At 46.4% G+C, this 21,046-nt stretch overlaps 1 protein-coding gene across 1 annotated transcript in view; it reads right to left on the reverse strand.

Annotated features, from left to right (window-relative positions):
• Positions 1-19,154, reverse strand: part of LOC140703803 (uncharacterized) — a 276,588-nt gene extending 257,434 nt beyond the window's left edge. The window contains exon 1 of the mRNA XM_078387459.1: positions 18,794-19,154. The gene's annotated coding sequence lies outside the window, so the exon portion shown is untranslated. The remainder of the gene's footprint in view (positions 1-18,793) is intronic.
• Between the last annotated feature and the right edge of the window lie 1,892 nt (positions 19,155-21,046).

The raw sequence follows: 21,046 nt of genomic DNA on the forward strand, positions 1-21,046 counted from the left end.
CCAGCGCAAAGCATATCAGGTAAAATGCAAAGAAATTAAACAAGGCAAAAACATGTGGCCCCTTTCCGCTCCATCAGACATACAGTGGTACCTCATAAGACAAATGCCTTGGGCAATGAAAAACTCGCAAGACGAAAGCGTCTTGCGAGTTGTTAGGTGCCCTGCAAGATGAAGATATTTTTGGCTTGCGAGGTACGTTTTCTCATAGGAATGCATTGAAATTTATTTAATGTGTTCCTATGGGCCAAAAAACTCTGAAAAAGTCACTTACCAGGTAGGGAGCTGAGGACTGGTGGGGGTCCCCTGCAACCGTGATAGCCACTTTCAGAGGTCCCCCTCCAGTCTTCCGAAGGTGCAGGGGAAGTCTCCGAAGGCTTCCCCTGCACTATCGGAGGACTGGCGGGGGTCCCCCTCAACCGTGATCACTGGCTTTTGAAGCCTCTGAAGATTTCCCCAGCACCATTTTTGAATTTCCCACCCTTTTTCCATTCGGAGGTTTCCCTCCGATGGTGCTCAGCAAGCCTCTGAATGGAAAAAGGCAGGGGGAAAGGGTGTGAAATTCAAAAATGGTGCTGGGGAAGTCTTCAGAGGCTTCAGAAGCCGGCGATCGTGGTCGCAGGGGACCCCTGCCAGTCCTCCAATGGTGCTGAGCAAGCAAAACAGACCTCCTATTGGGACACAAGGTCTACAGAAAACCCACCCACACAGACCGGTACCTACACAAAAACTCCAACCACCACCCACAACAGAAAAGAGGCATAATCAAAACACTGGTAGACCAGGCAAATCGGAACTGTGAAGCTCAATTTCTCAGCACCGAACTCAACCATCTGAACCATCTCAAACCTACAGGTGAATGCCTATTCCAAGAATGAAATCTAAAGAGCCATCAAACCAAGAAAATAACACCAAACTGAAGAAGAAAAACAGCCATCGACAAATAAAGTATTTCTGCCACACATCAAAGGGGTCATGGACCGCATGGGGAAACTTTTGAAAAAACACAACCTACAAACGGTATTCTCACCCACCACAAAAACACAACAAATGTTACAGTCAGCAAAGGACAAAAGGGACCCCCTCACCACTGCAGGAGTATACCAGAGACCTTGCAGTTGTGGACAGGTATATATTGGAACCACAAAATGCAGCATTCACACCAGAATCAAAGAACATGAGAGACACTGCAGATTAAAACAACCGGAACATGCCCTAAAACAAGCTAGATGTGAAATTCTATTTAAATACTGAAATACTGGACAACACCAGCAATTTCTAAGTTAGAATGCACAGGGAAGCCATTGAAATCCATAAACATAAACACAACTTCAACAGGAAAGAAGAAGGCCTAAAACTAAACACGGCCTGGTGCCCCATTCTGAAAAATACAACCTGAAAAAGGTCAACGAACCCTACCCAGCCACAAGGGCCGGGAATCATTGCACAAAAAAGACCAGCTAACGACACCCATCAATCACAGTGATAGATAAACTCTCCCTCCTCCCCCTCCCTTATCACAACAAAAACATGCTGATCACCCTATCTCCTGAAAAAAGACAAAAGCTGTTCCCACAGCTATAAATACCAACAAACACCAACAGAGCATGGACAGAGTTTCTACTCCAGTCCTCTGAAGATGCCAGCCACAGAGACTGGCAAAACATCAGGAAGAACAACCTTCAGAACATAGCCAAAGAGCCTGAAAAACCCACAACAACCCTCAGATCCCGGCCGTCAAAGCCTTCGTGAATACATCCCTCTGCTTTGTCACTCACAATGAGCTCTTCCCCACTCTGCCAGAATCTTCTGCTGGATGGGTGTCAAAGTGCGGGGTATGCCACTGATCAGAATAAGGGAGAATGTGATTCTGTGTAGTTCCCTTCTTTCCCTCGTCTAGATTTCAATGTAATGACAACTGAGAGGCACCATGAATTTCTAACAAAATATCTTTATTCTGTACCAGCTTGTACATTTCAGAGTTGACAACAGATTCTGTCTCCCGTTTCAGGGACGTGTCATCATCTACTTTTCCGTCAAATCATAAGAAATCCTCTCTTAACAGTAGGGGGGGGGAGGAACGTAAGTCTTTATAATGTCACAGTACAGGCTTTCGCATGATGTATTCTGCATAGAAGGTAAATAAGCAGGGGGACAATATACAGCCTTGTCGTACTCCTTTCCCAATTTTGAATCAATATCCAATTCTAATATCCAATTCTAATTATTGCTTCCTGTCCCACATATAGGTTTCTCAGGAGATAGACAAGGTGGTCAGGCACTGCTTCCTGTCCCACATATAGATTTCTCAGGAGACGGGTAAGGTGGTCAAGCACTCCCATTTCTTTAAGGACTTGCCATAGTTTGCTGTGGTCCACACAGTCAAAGACTTTTGCATAGTCAATGAAGCAGAAGTAGATGTTTTTCTGGAACTCTCTGGCTTTCTCCATAACCCAGCACATGTTAGCAATTTGCTCTTTTAGGATGCATTAATGGAAGTAGTCTCCAAATCCTCAAGATACTAGTTTCCCCTGTATTCAGGCCCTAGTTAGGCCTCATCTAGGACTTTGTCAATTTCTGGACACTGCACTTCAAGAAGGATGCTGGCAAAATTGGAACAAATTCAGAGGAGGGCAACAAGGACAATTAGGGGGCTGTATGAGGAATGACTGAATAAACTGGACATGTTTAGCCTTGAGAAAAGAAGATTGAGGGGGAGACCTGTTAGCACTTTTTAAAGAAAGGCTTTCATTTAGAGGAGGAGCAGAACTTGTTCTTGATCAACCCACACTTTGCTTGAATATCAGGAAAAAACATCCTAACTGTTAGAGCAGTAAGACAGTGGAACCATTTATCTTGAGAGATGGTGAGCGCTCCAACACTGGAGGGATTCGAGAGAAATTTAGATAGCTACCTGCAGATTTCCTTTGATTTGTGTTCCTGCATTGAGTAGGGGGTTGGACTTGCTGAGTGCCAAAGGTATCGCCCTCAGGCACACAGCCTGAAGGAAACACATAGCTGTCCTCAGGGTGGGGGCAAGGTGAAACATCCTTCCCCCCACAAGCCATTCAAAACTCCATTTTTATACTAGTACACTCTTATCGCTGTGCAGTATCATAATAGACTAAGAGACAAGGGAACACATCTCAGGAATCATTGGGATCAGCTGGAGTAGACCCATGGAAAGATCCCAAGCCACTTGCTCTTTAACTGTTGACCCACCTCTGAGATCTCACTGGGTCCTTGCCAGCTTCCCCCCACCCATCAATGAAGCCTTTCCCACATCTGATGGAGGTTTAGGGCTTTCCTTTGGATGACACACTTTTTTAAAGTGTTGGGCCAAGAATGTAGAGGAACTGGTCTGACTTCTATTTTGAGCTGCTTCAGCAATCTCATAGTTTGGAAACAAAACAACAGATGGACAGGTCGCCCTCCTCAGCTTTTGGGAAGAGAGGTATGCTGGAGACAACAGGCATGCTTCTCTAATCCTGCTAAAAAGGGGTTTTCTATTTTAGCCATGCACACCGGAGCTTCTCATGGTGGGATACTGAATGGAGCATAGTTCACATACCTATATCATGTTTTCAACCCACAATGTCAAGAAGCTTCAGTGGGTCCAAAATGCAGCAGCTAGATTGTTGGTTTCGGCTGCTCACAGGGACCACAATACCCCCACTTTGATCCTTTTAAGTATTTGTAGTTACCCTTTATAGCTTTATTTTTTTTATTTTAATGATGTAAACCACCCTTGGGTCCTTTCTAAGGAGAAAATATTTCCAACAAAGAAATAAATATAGCAGAAATGTATTAGCAAGCTCTAACATTAATGGGAACTGTAAGAAAAACAGAAAAGTGGGAATCCAGACTTCACACTATTATTTCTCAGTCATGTTGTTATGTGCTCTAAGTAATGGAGGCATCTGTCGTTTATTCGCTCAACTTTTATCCATGTAAGGAACCATGAAGTTTGTCTGTTGTTTCCTTGGGATCTTCTCAAATCTTACTCCCATGGCAATCATGTGATACGGAGGGAATTTCCCCCATCCCTGAGGTCTTCAACATTTCATAGGTGCTCCACTGTCACACAAACCCTTTCCTCACACCACAGACTTATAAAATTACTCCGTGTGGGTTTTTTTATGTATCCTTAAGTTTCTGCTGAGCCTGAAGTTGTTCCCACATTCTTTGCATTTCAAACGTTTCCCCTTTGTATTAGATCCTTGACTTTCCACATTCTATGCATTTATGTGGTTTCTCCTCAGTGTGAGTCCTTTCATTGACGGTCCTCCTACATTCCATGCACTTCAATGGCCTCTCCCCTGTATGACCTCTTTGATATTACAGGTCAGAACTTCATTAGGATACCTGACTCCACAGGAATCCTACAGAAATTTACAGACCTCCCAGGCAAGGCTGGCTATTCTACAATTCATTGATGTTGATAGTACAGTGGGGTCTCTACTTAAGAATTTAATCCGTATTGGAAGGTGGTTCTCAAGTTGAAAAGTTCTTATGTTGAATCTGCATTTCCCATAGGAATGCATTGAAAACCATTTAATCCGTATCTGCTCTTTTCCATCCATAGAAACTACAGTGGAACCTCTACTTAAGAACTTAATCCATTTTGGAATGGTGTTCTTAAGTTGAAACGTTCTTAAGTTGAAGCAAAATTTCCCACAGGAATGGACTGAAAACCAATTAATCCGTTCTGGCTGTTTTTTTTATGTAGAGGTGCGTTCGTACATTGAAGCATTAGTTCCCATAGGAACTAATTCAAAGCTGGTTAATACGTACTCTACCACTAGGGGGAGATTTTTTTTTTAACCTAAGATGACCTAAGGTTAAAAAAAGAGCAGGAAAGGTTTTTTTTTTCCTGTTCTTATCTTGGATTTCTGTTCTCAGGTAGAAGCAAAATTTAGCAAATGGAGCTGTTCTTAAGTTGGATTGTTCTTAAGTAGAGACGTTCCTAAGTAGAGACCCCACTGTATTGGAGAAAAAGGGTGTTTCCCACAATGAAACCAGACTGTGGGGGTTCAATATTCTAAGGCATCTAGAGATGTACAGTTACCCCTGTAACTGACCCACCGGGGTCCTGCCAAAAGCCCTCTCTGAGGGGTTGGTCTATCTCTCCCTTTCTCTCTTCAGCTAGCTTGCCTCTCTCCCCCTCATCTTTCTGCCCCACTCTCTTACCTCTTTATCTACCCAATATGAGGGCTTCTCCAGTCTTACTTCTGACTCCTTTCTGCCTCTTCATGAGGTATCAAGTTCTCCCAGAATTGCACTTCAATTCCAGAATTTCTCCATTCATATCCACACCCAGCCTTGTGGTAATACCCTCTCCTTCTTTTACCCTTCTACCTCTCCACCTTCCGCTGTCTCACTTCTTGATGGTTCCCCAAGATAGATTTCTCTTCCCTCCTCCTCTCTTACTCCTTTCTTTTTCTCCTGCACCTCTGCAGCTCCTAATGTTCCTTTACTCGGTGGATCCTTCCTTTCCTTTGATAGACCTTCTGCTTCCCTCACTGGAACTTCCACCATAGACACCTCAGACTCTTTATTTCCAGACTCTCCCATACCCTGATTGGTGTTAACCTTTGATTCTTCACCTGGAACTATTTCTATCCTTTTTTTCTCTGTGACCCTTCTCATCTCTCTATTTTTCCATTATCCCAATTTATTTATTTATTTATTTATTTATTTAATTTATATGCCGCCCACTCTACCCAAAGGTCTCTGGGCGGCTTACAACAATTAAAATTCAATGCAATAAAATAAAATGATTAAAATACAGTTAAAATACAATTAAAATACAATTAAAAAATACAATTAAAATTGCCATCATTAAGACCCACAGTTAATGTTATTTCAATTAAAAGCCTTCTGGAACAGGAAGGTTTTGACCTGGCGCCGAAATATCATCAGTGTCGGCGCCAGGTGAATTTCAGTTGGGAGGGCGTTCCATAGTCTGGGGGCAGCTGCCGAGAAGGCCCTTTGTCTACAAGCCATCCCTCTTACCTCCTTGAGGGATGGCTCTTTCAAAAGGGCCCCCTGGCTAGATCTTAACAGCCTTGTAGGCTCATATGGAAGGAGGTGGTTCTTCAAGTATCCAGGGCCCAAGCCGTTTAGGGCTTTATATGTCAAAACAAGCACTTTGAATTGGGCCCGGACAGCAACTGGTAACCAGTGTAAATTATACAGAATCGGCTTGATGTGCTCTCTGGCGGCCCCACCACTCACCAGCCGCGCAGCTCGATTCTGGACCAGTTGCAGTCGCCGGACCGTCTTCAAAGGCAGCCCCACGTAGAGCGCATTGCAATAATCAATACGAGATGTTACCAGTGCATGTGTAACTGTCATGAGACTCCACTCGTCCAGGTATGGCCGTAGCTGGTATAGTTTCTGCAGCTGAAGGAAGGCGCCCCTGGCCACCGAGTCCACCTGGGCTTCCAGTATTAGACTGGGGTCCAGGAGCACCCCCAAGCTGCGGACCCTGTCCCTTAGGGGGAGTGTAACCCCATTCAGGACAGGGAAGTGGCCCTCCAACCTGTCCGGCGAAGCACCCACTAACAGCACTTCCGTCTTGTCTGGATTGAGTTTCAATTTATTAACCCTCATCCAGTCCATTATCAGGTCCAGACACGAGTTCAGCACAGAAACCGCCTCACCTGGATTGGTGGAAAACGAGAGGTAGAGCTGAGTGTCGTCAGCATATTGCTGACTCCTCAGCCCAAACCTCCTGATGACCTCTCACAGCGGTTTCATGTAGATGTTAAACAGCATGGGGGACAGTATCGAGCCCTGAGGAACCCCATGACATAAATGCCATGGGGCAGAGCAACTGTCCCCCAGCACCACCCTCTGGATACGGACAGCTAGGAAGGAGCGGAACCACCGTAAAACAGTGTCCCCAACTCCTAACCCAGCCAGCCTATCCGGAAGGACACCATGGTCGATGGTGTCGAAAGCCGCTGAGAGGTCCAGGAGTATCAACAGGGTCACACTCCCCCTGTCTCTCTCCCGGCAAAGGTCATCATACAGGGCGACCAAGGCTGTCTCTGTACCAAAACCCGGCCTGAAACCCGATTGAAATGGATCCAGAAAATCCGTTTCATCCAGCAGCGCCTGGAGTTGCCCGGCCACAACCCGCTCCAACACCTTGCCCAAATAAGGAAGGTTCGCCACTGGTCGGTAGTTGACCACCAGCCTTGGGTCCAGGTTAGGCTTTTTAAGGAGTGGGCGAATTACCGCCTCTTTCAAGGCGGTAGGGACCACTCCCTCTCTCAGAGAGGCGTTCACGGCCTCCTGGACCCAAGTGCGAACCCCCCTGGCAGATCTTCCAATTAGCCAAGATGGGCAAGGGTCGAGCGGCGTGGTGGTAGAACGGACAGATCCAAGCACCCTGTCCACATCCTCGGGTCTCAACAATTGAAACTCATCCATTAAAGTTTGACCTAAGCACGGCACACTGGACACATCTTCCGATTTTGCAGTAACAGTGGAGTCCAGCCCACTGCGAATCTGAGCGATTTTTTCCTCAAAATGAATCGCAAACTCATCACAGCGAGCTGATGAGCAGTCCGGGACCTCCACCGGGTTTCCTGGTTGAAGAAGATCCCGGACCACCCGAAACAGCTCTGCTGGACGACATTCTGAGGAAGCAATACGGCTGGAGAAATATTGCCGTTTCGCCAGCCGTATTGCCACGAAATAGGCCCGATAATGGGCTCTAAGTCGTGCTCGATCGGATTCCCAGCGGGACTTCCTCCACCTGCGCTCTAGCCGTCTCCCCTCTTGCTTCATCGCCCGCAGTTCAGAAGTATACCAGGGAGCTGTCTGGGCTCGGCGAGCAGGGAGAGGGCGCTTAGGCACAATCGTGTCAACCGCCCGGGTCATCTCCCTATTCCATAGGGTGACCTGAGCTTCGACAGGAGCGCCAACCATATCAGACGGATACTCCCCCAGAGCATTCAGGAAACCATCCGGATCCATTAGTCTCCAGGGGCGGATCATCTTAATCGATCCCCCACCCTTGCAGAGGGAAGAAGAAGCTAATAGACTGAATTTGACCAGGAAGTGGTCTGACCATGACAATGGGGTCACGACCAGCCCCTCCACATCCAAACCACCACCTTCCAGTCCCGTTGTGAAAACCAGGTCCAAGGTGTGGCCCTTCTCATGTGTCAGGCCGATGACACATTGAGACAGCCCCATGGTTGTCATGGCGGCCATGAAGTCCTGAGCTGCCCCAGTCAAGGCAGCCTCAGCATGGATGCTGAGGTCCCCCAGCACCAGCAGCCTGGGAGTCCTCAACACCAGGTCTGAGACTGCCTCCGTCAGCTCAGGTAGGGAGACTGTTGGTACGCAGCAGGGTGGGCGGTACACCAACAGAATCCCTAATCTGTCTCGTGAGCCCAACACACAATACAGGCCCTCAAGACCTCCTCTCAAAGGGATAGGAAGCCTGGTCAAGGAGATAGAACTCCTATAGACTATAGCAACTCCCCCTCCCCGACCCTCTGAGCGACACTGGTGCTGGACTGAGTACCCAGGAGGACACAGCTGGGAGAGGGGGACACCACCTTCCTCTCCCACCCAGGTCTCAGTAATGCACGCCAGGTCAGCCCCCTCATCCAGAATTACATCATGGATGAGGGCAGTTTTGTTTTGTACTGACCTGGCGTTCATCAACAGCACTGTGTGGCTCGAGGGTTTGCTGATATGGTCGCCTGATACCATTTGGTTGGAGGTAGGACTAGAAGAGGGGATAGATGTAAGATATCTAACCTCTCTTCTCCTATGTGGGCATGTTCTACCCCCACCACCATTCCTTCCCCTACCCAGCACCACCTCAATGGCTGCCCCCTCCAACGCCCTCCCCCCTTCCTGTTCCATCAGGTCCACTGTGGGTCTCTATGCAACCTGATGGCAATTAGTAATACTAACAGTTAAAACAAACAAACAAGAACAAACCCACACACCCTTCTAATGCCCCTTCTCCCCTCCCAGCCAGGTGGCTGGTGTTGAGGAAGGGGTGGGGTTGCCCAAAGCAGCAGCAGCAGCAGCAGCAGCAGCAGCAGCAGGGTCCCGGTCCTGAAGGGCAGGGGAGTGCAGGCCAGAAATACTCCCAGGCACTGTCTCTCACCCAGTGCCTGGGGACGGCAGATGTTACCAGCGACTCCCCCGACGACAGGTGTCACTCCTCTGACGGGTCATACGTTCCGCCTATGGTTTTTCCCTCTTCTCAGGAAAGGACAGCAATCCAGTCAGGATGGGTTCAGCCTGACTTTCTCCCTCACACAACCAGTGAGAAGATGTTTGAAGCTCATCTGGGTATCTTATAAGAAGTCTTTTCATTGTTGTAATGATTTCAGGCAATTCCAAAACTTGATAGTTCTGTACAAGTTCATTTATTTACATCATTTCTAGGTTCAATACTTAAATATACTAAATCCAAAAAAATATGTAAGGCAGTGGTGCAGGCATGAGGAAAAACTTGTTGGTACAGATCTTCAAATCCAAACATCATACAGTTATGCATAAACTTCAGGCTTACTTAAAATACATCCCTGCACCTTGTAAAAATTTAGATAATAGTGAAAATTAAAGACGTTTGAATCTAAAATATAAACACATTAAAACACTGGAGCTCATAATCTAGAAAGACAGAGAATATATCTACAGAACACTTCAAACGTCCTAAGAATACCATGATAAAAAGGAAAAAAACTTATCATTTTCAATGAAAGACATAAAGAAATACTTTAAAAATAAAAATATACAAAGTAAAAACCACTATTTGGCTCAAAATGTGTTGTTAACACAGAGAAAATTTTGTTCTCGCTGTTTCTGTCTCTCAGTTATATTTCTGCTCTTTCAAGGACTTTCACCTGGCATCAGTTTCATGGTTCTGTTGTACTCCATGAAACCAAAAATCTACAGTTCTTTGTTCCTTTCTAATAATAGATTGTGGGAGGTATCTCACAATACAGTGGTGCCCCGCATAGCGACGTTAATCCGTTCTGGATTAATCATCTGTATGTGGAAACATCGCTAAACGGAACGTAAAAGCCCATAGGAACGCATTAAACTTCATTTAATGCATTCCTATGGGGGATAAACTCACTGTTCAGCGATGTTCCTACATAGCACCACCATTTTCGCACCGTCGGTAAGGAAGGGCAGGGCGCGAAAACGGTTGTGGCGGCCATTCTGGAACCGCCAATCAGCTGTTTAAAAAAACATCGCAATGCGAAGATCAGTAAGCGAAATGCTTACCGATTGTCGCAATGCGATGTTTTACCCAGTAAAACATCGCAATGCGATCGCATTACAATCTGAAAAAACAGATCGCTATGCGGATTCATTGTTAAATGGTGCATTCGTTAAGCGAGGCACCACTGTATTTATATTCCTTTATTATGTATCAGGCAGCAAAACCAAATCTTCCCAAGGCTTGGGTTTCCCAGGCTCTGAGAAGCTCAGATGTTAAGGATCAAAGGATTTGGTCACCTCCGACCGAGTGCAGTACAGAGACCAGAGGTTGAAAAACCAAAATTTCCACTCCTTCCAACAATCCCTGCCATGATAAAGCAGAATACTCTCACTACAATAGCATAGAGATGCCTAGTTCTTCATAAATAATAAAGGATATATAAATTTGTTAATAAAAAATAGAGAAAACTTATTCATTGTTAACCTCTTTAAAACACTACTAGTATTATTTATGAGGGTAAAGCCCTCTAAAACAAATGGCAGCTTATCTCTATTCACTACAGTGGTGCCTCGCATAACGAGCACCCCGTTTAATGACGAATCCGCATAGCGATTTGTTTTTGTGATTGTTTTCACGATCGCATTGTGATGTTTTAATAGGTAAAAAATCGCATTGGGATGATCGGTACTTACCGATCTTCGCATTGCGATGTTTAAAAACAGCTGATTGGAGGTTCCAAAATGGCCACCAGGTAAACAAAATGGCCGCCACATGCGTTTTCACGCTATTTCCTCACTTACCGAGGCGGTGAAAATGGCGGCTGGATAGAGAATCTTTGCATAACGTTGAGTTTTCGCCCCATAGGAACGCATTAAACAGAGTTTAATGCTTTCCTATGGGGTTTTCCTATCAGTATAGCGATGTTTCTGGATAGTGACGATTAATCCGGAACAGATTAACATCGCTATGCGGGGCACCACTGTACTTCCTTTTCTTTCATCGGTTAGCCTTAGAACATCCACCCTTTTCTCTTTCTACACTGATTTTGTAAAAGCTTCCATTGTAAAATATATGCTTATTCCCAGTTTTAGCACAAGGCTCCATGTCTATTTTATATCTCTGTTAATTAATGATAGAAATAAAACACATCACAAGTGGCATTTCAAAACACACTCAATTCTCTGTCCTTTCTCTCTGTTTTGCATTACGTCAGCATTTGGTTGTTTCTTCTTTCCAGTTGAAACCAGCACAAAACTGAATCAGCTGCTTATGCCTTCTTATCAGTAGATCTGAATAAAGCTCTTTCCACATTCGATGCATTTCTATGGTTTCTCCCCAGTGTGAGTTCTTTCATGGGACTTAAGGCTACTAATCTGACTAAAGCTCTTTCCACATTCTATGCATTTATATGGTTTCTCCCCAGTGTGAGTTCTTTCATGTGACCTAAGTTTACTACTCCAACTGAAGCTCTTTCCACATTCCATGCATTTATATGGTTTCTCCCTGGTGTGAGTCCTTTGATGTGATCTAAGATGACAACTACGAATAAAGCTGTTTCCACATTCCATGCATTTATACGGTTTCTCCCCAGTATGAATTCTTTGATGTAACTTAAGTTGACCACTCTGACTAAAGCTCTTTTCACATTCTATGCATTTATGTGGTTTCTCCCCAGTGTGAGTTCTTTCATGTGACCTAAGGACACCACTCTGACTAAAGTTTTTTCCACATTCTACGCATTTATGTGGTTTTTCCCCAGTGTGAGTCCTTTGATGTAACCTAAGGTGACAACTACGAATAAAGCTCTTTTCACATTCTATGCATTTATGTAGTTTCTCCCCAGTGTGAGTTCTTTCATGTTTCCTAAGGACACCACTCTGACTAAAGCTCTTCCCACATTCCATGCATTTATGTGGTTTCTCACCAGTGTGAGTTCTTTCATGTGACCTAAGGCCATTGCTCCAAGAGAAGCTCTTTCCACATTCCATGCATTTATGTGGTTTCTCCCCAGTGTGAGTCCTTTGATGTGACCTAAGGGCACCACTGCTAGTAAAGCTCTTTCCACATTCCATGCATTTATATGGTTTCTCCCCAGTGTGAGTCCTTTGATGTAACCTAAGGGCACCACTGCTAGTAAAGCTCTTTCTACATTCTATGCATTTATATGGTTTCTTCCCAGTGTGAGTTCTTTCATGTGACCTAAGGTTACAATTCTGACTGAAGCTCTTTCCACATTCTATGCATTTATATGGTTTCTCCCCAGTGTGAGTCCTTTCATGTAACCTAAGCTCATCACTCCTAATAAAGCTCTTTCCACATTCCATGCATTTATGTGGTTTCTCATCATAGCGACTTGTTTTGTGTATATGGAGGCTCTTGTTCTGACTGAAATTTTTTCTACCTTCCATACATTGATACAGTTTCTCCTCTACATGTGTTCCTTGATGTCTACTGAGGTGACATGCATTTATGTGGTTTCTCCCCTGCATCAGTCCTTTCATGTAAAATCCATACGTGCCCACTCCAATTTTCAATTCTCTGTTTTCTTGCTTGATTATCAGTTCCTGCCCAAGTTGCCCCAGATGTTGCTGGGCAATTCTTCTCCTGTTCATCATCTAGTAGATTAGAAAAAGAAGTTAAACAACCACTTCCAAAATCTGCAGGAATAAGGAATGATGTGTTCCGGCTCTGCCTGATTCACGGAGGAGGACGGAACAACAGGCAAAAAGGTGAGGGTAGAGAATCAAGGAGGGGATGAGGCCAGATCGGAGGATGTTCCTTTGGGCTTGAGGTTGGAAGGGCTCTTCACTAAGGGACCTTTAGGAGGGAGGAGTAATGAAAGGAGGATCATTTCCACAGACAAATAAGTGCATCAAATTCAAAGTAGATTAACTTTTTTACCTTCTCAAATTCTCCCCAATGATTGTACTTAAATTTCCAGAAAATTAGAGAAGAATTTCTCAAAGTTGATTAAACATTTCGATATCTCAGACAACCCAGATAGTGTGGTTGCTGACCTTGAGCCAGGCATCTTGGAGAGCGAAGTCAAGTGCGCCTTAGAAAACATGGCTAGCAACAATGCCAGTGGAGGTGATGGCATTCCAGTGGAACTACTTAAATTCTCAAAAGATGACACTGTTAAGGTGCTACACTCAATATGCCAGCAAGTTTGGAAAACTCAACAGTGGCCAGAGGACTGGAAACGATCAGTCTACATCCCAATTCCAAAGAAGGGCAGTGCCAAAGAATGCTCCAACTACCGTACAATTTCACTCATTTCACACATGCTAGCAAGTAGTATGGGGACCGATAACTCCCAGAAGTACAAGCTGGATTTCAAAAGGGCAGAGGAACAAGGGACCATATTGCTAACATGCGGTGGATAAAGAGAAAAGCCAGAGAGTTCCAAAAAAAAAAAAATCTTCTGCTTCACTGATTATGTAAAAGCCTTTGACTGTGTGGAACATAGCAAACTATGGCAAGCCTTTAACAAAATGGGACTGCCTGACCACCTTATCTATCTCCTGAGAAATCTATATATGGGACATGAAGCAACAGTTAGAATTTGATATGGAACAACTGATTGATTCAAAATTGGGAAAGGAATACGACAAGGCTTTATACTGTCCCATGCTTATTTAACTTATATGCAGAATACATCATGCGAAAGGCTGGACTGGAGGAATCCCAAGCCAGAATCAAGATTGCTGGAAGAAATATCAACAACCTCTGATATGCAGATGATACCACTCTGATGGCAGAAAGTGAGGAGGAATTAAGGAACCTTGTAATGAGGGTGAAAGAGGAGAGTGCAAAAAATGGTCTGAAGCTCAACATCAGAAAAACTAAGATCATGGCCACTGATCCCATCACCTCCTGGGAAATAGAAGGGGAAGACATGGAGGCAGTGACAATTTTTACATTCTTGGGCTCCATGATCACTGCAGATGGTGACAGCAGCCACGAAATTAAAAAACGCTTGCTTCTTGGGAGGATAGCGATGACAAACCTTGACAGCATCCTAAAAAGCAGAGACATCACCTTGCCAACGAAAGTCCGCATAGTCAAAGCTATGGTTTTTCCTGTAGTGATGTATGGAAGTGAGAGATGGATCATAAAGAAAGCTGACCGCCGAAGAATTGATGCTTTTGAATTGTGGTGCTGGAGGAGGCTCTTGAGAGTCCCCTGGACTGTAAGGTGTACAAACCTATCCATTCTGAAGGAAATCAACCCTGAGTGCTCACTGGAAGGACAGATCCTGAAGCTGAGGCTCCAATACTTTGGCCATCTCATGAGAAGAGAAGACTCCCTGGAAAAGATCCTGAAGTTGGGAAAGTGTGAGGGCAAGAGGAGAACGGGATGACAGAGGATGAGATGGTTGGACAGTGTCATCAAAGCTACCAACATGAATTTGGCCAAACTCAGGGAGGCAGTGGAAGACAGGAGGGCCTGGCATGCTCTGGTCCATGGGGTCACGAAGAGTCAGACACAACTTAGCAACAACAAAATTTATGCATTTTGACAGAACTTTTGCCATACTGTCCCTTAGGAGTAATGTTGAGGTTCTGGATTATAAATGAGGTTTACTAAAAATAAAGATAAGAAGATGATAAATTGTTGTTGTTTCCTATGAACTAAACTAAGGAAAGCATGAGACCACTTGCAGTGTTTTGCCCACAATTAGGGGCATTTGACCTGTCAGGATCTGAATGTCTATTAAAAGGTTAAAGTTCAGTCATGCAGTAAGAGATAAACGATGCATCAGGAAAGAAGATTTAGGACTCCAAACTAAAGATGGGGTCCTTCCCTAGCCATGCTGAAAACAGATTGGATAAGAAAGAAGAGAGTGTGTTTGTTCATTTCATTTATTTCAACAGGTCTGCTCAAAGCCATGCTAACCAAATAAAGCAGCAGCATCAACAGAAGGAGAAGAAAAAGAAGAAAGCAGAATATCAGTCCGGGTCAAAGTGAAGAAGTATTTTTAACTCTCCAGCTATTTCTTGGATCATCTGTTGGAGGGAGGCACCAAGGTGTCCTTAACAATGACATTCATGAGTGCTCAGTATACTGGATGCTCCAACCCAACAGGAAAAGTTAAGTTGTGTTTTATTTTCCCTCTTCCCATAATCGTCTTGTCCTCCCCAAGGGCATCAGGGAAGCCCTATGCATAGCCCTACCTCCCTTCCATCAGCTGACATGTTTCAGGATTGTAAAAGAAGTCTTGAGAAGTCCAGGCAGAAATGTTCACTTCCCTTCCTTACGTCATTTTTAATTTCTTAATTTGGAATCACTCCCTTGCTCGCCCCACATGGAGGGGACCCACCAGCCAGCCTGTGGGAGTTTGTCAAGGCAACTTCGAGGTCAATCCACAGAACTCTGTGTTCGTTGAGATTAATAATCAGATCTTTCATTTGCTTCTTCCCTTTCCAAGGTTCCTCAAAGTAGAAGCGGCTTTTTCAGTTCATTCTTCAGGATCCCCAAAAAGGGGGGGGGGGAGATTCACAAGAGACCCATGAGAGAAAGAGAGCTTGGTCTCCCTCCACTTTGTTTGGGCAAACAAAGTGGAGGGAGCCCAAGCCAGCAAAGAGGGGAAAAGGGACAAAGGGGAAAAGCCCCCGTTGGCCATGAAGAGAAAAGGATATGAGAAGTCAGAAGGACCAAGAGCAGAGAGGGAGAGAGGGAGGGAGGGAGGGAGAGAAGTGGAGGCCAGTACGATAGAGGTGAAGACAGTAAGATATTATTATAAGGGTGGGAATGTTTTTGGATGGAGAAAGCATGGATTCATATCTGGGAGACGATGATGATACCAAGAGAAGAATCAGGAAAATGAAGGAACCATCACTCAGCCAGGAAACCTTTCTACTGGGGCAAACAGGAGAGAAGAGGATGGAGCCGAAAGATAAGGGGAGACTGGACGCAAACAGGAAAAGAGAAAAGAGAGAAAGCAGAATGGAAGAACCTGCCCCCACGCGGGGGTGTGGAATTGCTTTCCCAGAGGAGACAACCGGAGGGGGAGAGCGGTGGACTGAGGAGACGCTGCCCCTCTTGTATCTGGTGGTGTCAGCCCCAAGGGAAGCCCCACATAAAGAGAATTACTGTAGTCTATTCTTGAGACTGCGTGTGGACCAATTCGGGGAGTGACAGGGTGTCCAGGCAGGGCCCAGCTGTGTAATTCATCTGAGAGGAAAGTTAGCCGATCAGAGTATGGTTGCTTTCTGGTTCTCCATTGACAGCTTTGGGTCCAGAAGAATGCCCAGCATGTGTTGGGATCCATGCAAATCACAGACATCAGGGACTCCCGTCTTGTTTGGGTTCAGCCTTAGTCTATTGTCCTTTTTATCCTCCCACACAAGAAGGTGGGAACAGAAATGACGTTACCTGATAAACAATTATTATTAGAGTCCAAAGTACAGGTGGATGGTGCAAAGCAAAATTCCCCACTATGGCTTGTCTGTTAAGAGGCAACAGGGGAGACTTTTTTTTTTAATTTTTTAATTTTATTTTCAAAACTATTGGGTAATGGGGAAGGAATACAACAAGGGAGACTTGAAGGGGAACCCCCACACACCCCAAATCAGGATGGCCAAGGTTTGCCTCTTATCAAGAGGACCTGCCCTTGGTGAGCATGGGGTTTGGGGTGAGCAGCATCATGATTTTTTTTTCAAAAAGTACACCTAAATAAAATACAAAGAAAACCATACCCTCAAAAACCACCACTTTGCACAAGTGTGGTGTTGTGGATCGAGTACCAGACTGGAAACCAGGAGAGCTGGATTCAAATCCCTGCTGGGCCAATGAAACTGAGAGGACAGTGTGTGTGGGAAGGCTACTTAAACCACCTCTTGAAATCTCGCTTACCTTGCAAATGTTGGAGGGATTTCGTTCTTCCTTTTTGGTCCCAAAAACAGCCAAGAGAAATCACCTCAGTCTCAACCCCTTCCTAGGAGAAAAGAAAAATAGGAAGGATCAGCCTGGAGGCTTCATGGATAAAGCAAACCAAAACCATTTCCTTCCTGGATGTGCCTTCCTCACGTTTCTGTTGAACGACGTAACATTCCCATCTCTCTCTTTTCTTCAGGCAGGAAAACAAGAGGCACAGAAAGGCAACTGACAAAGAGAATGAAAGGAAGGAAGGAAGGAAGGAAGGAAGGAAGGAAGGAAGGAAGGAGCATCTCATGCCACCTCACAGATAAAAGCTCCCCCATTCCAGTTTTAAAAGTTAAGACAGGAAGTCTAGAAATCTTTAAAAGAATCAAACCAAAGCTACACTAAAAATGATAAGGGAAATCAACATCTAGAAAACCCTTTCACCAGCCTCCGTGTGATGTAATAGACTGAGGGTTGGACCAGGCCCTCTGTTCTCATGGGACCATTTGTTATTTTTCTCACCTCAAGGATCCTAATGCAGCAGGAGCCTCCAAAGGTGCCCCTCGGCCTCCGTGCCCTCCGCCCTGTGTTGTGGGGTTGCCAACCCAAGGCGGGCAGAGTTCAGGTCTCAGGACTTTTCTGGTGTGTTGTCTTCCAACCCCCCAACCTTGCTTAGGCTTCACTCTTCCCTTTGAGATCACTCCAAACCTCACAGGGGCTGGGAAAGGCACCAATGGAGGGTGGTGATCTTGGTTTTGGTTCCTGCTGCTGTAAAAGAAAGCATTTCAGGATCACCTGGTGGGGAACGGACCCTTCAGAGCCATTCACTCTGCAAAAGACCTGCAGGGAGAGGGAACGCCCCAGGAGGAGAGGCCGGGTTGCCTTCAGGTCCTTCTTTCCTCCTGCCCTCCATGTGGAAGGACCGGAGCTTCTTCGGCCTCTTTCCAAAGCCCCCTTTGCTCCTCCCCAGGGACAGCCACGAACTGGAGGGCAAATACCTTGGAAGAAGGACTGAGGGTCTCCCGGATCATCCAGGAAAAGACAGACACACAGAGAGAGAGAGAGAGATCTGGGAGACGTCCCCCCCCCCCCCGAGGGAAGGTGCAGGAAGGATCCCCTCCCTCGCAAATCCCACTTCTCCTGCCCGCCCCCAGCGCAGCCGCCCACCACTACAGGGGTGGCTCCTCCACCTCCCTCCTGCCCCTCATCGCAGCCCCCTTTGCCTCCCCAGCCCCACCTGCGACTTTGTCCCTTTAAGGGAGGGAGGGAGTGTCCTAAGTCATTAGAGGGAAGCGGGGGGGGGAGAAAAGAGATGGAAGGCATGTTACTTTCTCCCTTGATTCCATCCACTGGTGCTGGCAGGATTCAAGGGAAGGCAGGGTCTCCTTGCAGGGAAGGAATCTGCACCCCTTCCCCTCGATGATGAAGCCCTAGGGCCCTGCAGTGGCGTTAGTCTCCCAGCCCCTGGGGGGTGGGATCTGGACCCCAAAGATCCTCTCTTCCCTTTGAACCCCCCTCCCTCCGGAGAAGACCCAGAGGAGAAATATACTGCCTCGCACGAAGGTCGTGCAGGAGAAACCACGCGGGTCACCATCGGCAACGCCCGGAAAAGCAGCCCCCCCCCCTCCCGCGAGACTGCTGGGGAACTGGTTATCTCTCCCTCCCCTGCAAATCTCACCCCCCACCCCCGACCTGCCCCCCCTCCAGCGCCCCCACCTCCATCCAGGTCCCGATCCGGGAGGCGCCCCAAAAGCCCCGCTTCTCTCCTCCACGCGCCTTTCTTGGGCCGAAGGGGAAGAGGCAGGCGCTGCAGGATCCCCGCCTCTTCCGGCTCCCGTTCGAAGGGCGTCCAGGGGAGGGGCTCTTCCCTCGCCTTCGTAGCTCTATGTTCCAGCCCTCGCCTTCGTAGCTCTATGTTCCTCCCCTTCCCCTCCTTCAACCAATGGTTAGGAATTGCGGAAACAAATGGGTGAGAGTGGGGTGAACGGGTTGTCCGACTCCTGACCCCCTGGAGGCGTACCAGCTGGGCTCAAAAGGAAAATGGCGGCGTGCGGAGCTTCCCCAGGCTGCCCAAGTTCTAGTGGAACAAAAGATAAACAAACCTTTGAGTTGCTGTCCCAAAAGACTGTTTACAAATATGCAAAGAGAGAAAAGGAGCCAAACGGGCAGAGCCTTTCCTGCGTCCTGAGTTCAAGAGCGCTCAGAGCAGGGAGTTCAGGCTCTCAGACCGACCCGGATTGTGCGTCTCTCCTTCCAAAGGGAGACTCACAACAGCTGAGGCGAAATGACGTCACATCAGCAGCTTCCACCTAATGAAAATTGGAGAGCGTCTTGAGTTGAGTGTTGGCCACTGCACTTCTTCTCCATTGAATCAGGAGGATGTCCAACACCCAGGACTCACCTGCCCAGGAACCTCACCTGGAGGACGGAGAATCTTCCCCGATCGATGGGGATCTGGCGGAAGCTCGAACTGGTCTTGCAAGGGGGGACCCGGTCTGTTCCCAAAGGGAGTGACCATGAGGAAGGGACAATAGGCTTTTTGGAAAGGAAGGAAACAAGCTTGCTTTGCCATGACTATAGAAAGGGTCAGTATCCTTAGCCCTAGGGCATCCCCACCAACTGTGGATCAGTATTTCCTGCAGCTGGTTTGATAAAACCAGGAAACTCGGTCCGAGGAAACATGGTCTGGTGTCTGTTATCTAAAAGAATCTGTTACCCAAGGGGTTAGGGTGACCATCCAGGAGAAAGATTTGGGGAAGCCTCAGGTGATGGTGAAGTCACCTCCTTCATTCAAGTACCCCCCCTTCTCCACACAGAGTCTGAAGGTCTCCCTGTCAGGGACGCTGGAGCAGCAGATTCTTTCTGCCAATGGGAAGGGGGTTGGACTAGATGACCTTTGGATTCCCTGCTGGTTCTCTGGTTAATGGTTCCCAATCTTGAGTAACCCAGGAGTTCCTGGATGGCACTTCCCAGAAACCCAGGCCAGCAGAGCTGGTTGGGAAAGCTTGTGGGAACTGCGGTCCAAGATGCATGGTGAGGGGGAGGACCCACTGCTCATGGGGAAGGGCCTGTCCCTTCAAACCTTCATGACCTCCTTGAGCGTCCCCTTGGATTCAGCCTCAAATGGAGAGCTGACTGTGTTTATGGATGCCAGTTCCTTTTGGGATTCCTCGGACCTTCCTCTTGGGATAATAGAGGCATGAAAGATAAAACATTGGCACAATATTTATGAATTAGTTGTTTAAAATGCTTAGCGCTACTCTCAGTGTTTTACCACAGCATAATATATAACGATAATCCAAATGCACAAACTGAAACACTTCAAATTCTTTTACAGTTATTTAGAATTCTATCTCAAAAAGATGGAATTCAAAATCACTCAAAATAACTCTCTCCCTAGATGTCAAGTTGGATAAATGCCCTGGAAAAGCCGCTACTATTTTCTCTAAACTCATGGCTTAATAAGAAGCTGACGGCATATACCAGGTTCCAGATCTACAGAGCCTGTGTACTGAGCACACGCCTTGTACTGCAGTGAGTCCTGGACCCTTTGTGCATGGCAGGAGAGGATGCCTTCCATATCCAGGAGAGCACAGAACATCTAGATTTCAGGGGCTCCAGCCTTCATTTCACTGAATATTTAGCATGGGTGGGTCTCGCTCTAGAATTCCTGCAGAGTCTTCCTGAAAAGTTGGTGTCAGTTCAGTTTATCTCAGCTCTTAATCTTTGCATTAGTGCCAAGGAATGAGAGGGGAAGGGCGAAGGATGGCTCCCATAGGACTGCATTCCCATGTGGGATGTTAACTGTGTTCCTAAAGCAACCCCCAGCCATTGTGTGGGTCTGCTTCGTTTTGAGAGTGTTGCGCTCTGTGCCAGGAGGTCAGACGCCTGGATCTCCTTCAAGGGCACTGCCTTTCTGCCTTCCTTCCTTTTTCCGCCTCCTTCAGGTGGGAGGACAAGGAATTCGCA

This window comes from Pogona vitticeps, chromosome 2 (genome assembly GCF_051106095.1).
Source record: "Pogona vitticeps strain Pit_001003342236 chromosome 2, PviZW2.1, whole genome shotgun sequence".
NCBI classification, from domain to species: domain Eukaryota; kingdom Metazoa; phylum Chordata; class Lepidosauria; order Squamata; family Agamidae; genus Pogona; species Pogona vitticeps.